Source organism: Arachis hypogaea, chromosome 10 (genome assembly GCF_003086295.3).
Source record: "Arachis hypogaea cultivar Tifrunner chromosome 10, arahy.Tifrunner.gnm2.J5K5, whole genome shotgun sequence".
NCBI classification, from domain to species: domain Eukaryota; kingdom Viridiplantae; phylum Streptophyta; class Magnoliopsida; order Fabales; family Fabaceae; genus Arachis; species Arachis hypogaea.
Window position 1 is genome coordinate 47,203,742 of NC_092045.1, and position 2,242 is coordinate 47,205,983.

Genomic DNA, 2,242 nt, shown 5'->3' on the forward strand with positions numbered 1-2,242 from the left:
GCTTCCTTAGTACTGCTTGGTGCATTTTGCATCCCAGACAGACTTTGAGAAATCATATTGACTTGTTGAGTCAATATTTTGTTCTGAGCCAATATGGCATTCAGAGTGTCAATCTCAAGAACTCCTTTCTTCTGACTAGTCCCATTGTTCACAGGATTCCTTTCAGAAGTGTACATGAATTGGTTATTTGCAACCATTTCAATCAGTTCTTGAGCTTCAGTAGGCGTCTTCTTCAGATGAAGAGATCCTCCAGAAGAGCTATCCAAGGACATCTTGGACAGTTCAGAGAGACCATCATAGAAAATACCTATGATGCTCCATTCAGAAAGCATATCAGTGGGACACTTTCTGATCAATTGTTTGTATCTTTCCCAAGCTTCATAGAGGGATTCTCCTTCCTTCTGTCTGAAGGTTTGGACTTCCACTCTAAGCTTACTCAATTTTTGAGGTGGAAAGAACTTTGCCAAGAAGGCATTGACTAGCTTTTCCCAAGAGTCCAGGCTTTCTTTAGGTTGAGAGTCCAACCATGTTCTAGCTCTGTCTCTTACAGCAAAAGGGAATAGCATCAGTCTGTAGACCTCAGGGTCAACCCCATTAGTCTTGACTGTGTCACAGATTTGCAAGAACTCAGCTAAAAACTGATGAGGATCTTCCAGTGGAAGTCCATGGAACTTGCAATTCTGTTGCATTAGAGAAACTAATTGAGGCTTAAGCTCAAAGTTGTTTGCTCCAATGGCAGGGATAGAGATGCTTCTCCCATAGAAATCGGGAGTAGGTGCAGTAAAGTCACCCAGCACCTTCCTTGCATTGTTGGTATTGTTGTTGTTTTCGGCTGCCATGTGTTCTTCTTCCTTGAAGAATTCGGTCAGGTGCTCTAAAGAGAGTTGTGCTTTGGCTTCTCTTAGCTTTCTCTTCAAGGTCCTTTCAGGTTCAGGATCAACCTCAACAAGAATGCCTTTGTCCTTGCTCCTGCTCATAAGATAGAGAAGGAAACAAGAAAATATGGAATCCTCTATGTCACAGTATAGAGATTCCTTTAGGTGTCAGAGGAAAAGAAGAGTAGAAGACAGAAGTGGAAAATTCGAACTTAACAAAGAAGATAGAGTTCGAATTTTGCCTTAAGGGATAGTGTTAGTCCATAAATTGAAGGATGTGAGAAGGAGGGAAGTAATTTTCGAAAATTAAGTGGAAAATTTAAAAAATATTTTTGAAAAACATTACTTAATTTTCGAAAATGAAAAGGGAAAAGAAATCAAATGATTTTCGAAAAAGATTTTAGAAATCAGAAACATTTGATTGAAAACTATTTTGAAAAAGATGTGGTTAAGAAGATATGATTGGTTTTAAAAAGATGTGATTGAGAAGATATGATTTGAAAACAATTTTTAAAAGATATGATTTGAAAACAATTTGAAAAGATATGATTTTAAAAATTAATGACTTGCCTAACAAGAAAAGATATGAATCAAACATAAAACCTTCCTCAACAGAAAAGGCAAAAAAAATGTTCAATCAAATCTTTAATTGTTAATAAGTATTTTTGAAAAAGGAAAGAAATTGATTTTGAAAAAGATTTGATTGAAAATTGATTTGAAAAAGATTTGATTTTGAAAAGATTTTGAAAACTTAGAAAAAATCTGATTTGAAAACAAAATCTTCCTCCCCTAGCCATCCTGGCGTTAAACGCCCAGAATGGTATACATTCTGGCGTTTAACGCCCAAAATGCTACCCTTTTGGGCGTTAAACGCCCAACCAGGTACCCTGGCTGGCGTTTAAACGCCAGTCTGTCCTTCTTCACTGGGCGTTTTGAACGCCCAGCTTTTTCTGTGCAATTCCTCTGCTGTATGTTCTGAATCTTCAATTCTCTGTATTATTGACTTGAAAAGACACAAATTAAAAATATTTTTGGATTTTTAATAATAAGGACAAACCAAAATGCAACAAGAATCAAATGACAATGCATGCAAGACACCAAACTTAGCAGTTTGTATACTACTGACACTAACAAAACGAAAATGCATATGAGACACACAAAACACTCAAGTCAATAGAATTCAAAGATCAGAATAAGGAAATCATCAAGAACAACTTGAAGATCAATGAGGACACATGTATGAATGCAATAAGAACAGAAACATGCAATTGACACTAAACTTAAGATGAGACTCTAGACTCAAAAAAGAAATATTTTTGGATTTTATGATTTTATAATTTTTTTTTTTTGGATTTTTCGAAAATTAT

At 35.6% G+C, this 2,242-nt stretch overlaps 1 non-coding gene across 1 annotated transcript; it reads left to right on the forward strand.

The window, feature by feature from the left end:
* Window positions 1-326: 326 nt before the first annotated feature.
* LOC112718961 (small nucleolar RNA R71) lies at window positions 327-434 on the forward strand. The gene has a single exon (XR_003161285.1). It is a non-coding gene; the product is annotated as a small nucleolar RNA R71 (small nucleolar RNA).
* Window positions 435-2,242: the final 1,808 nt, after the last annotated feature.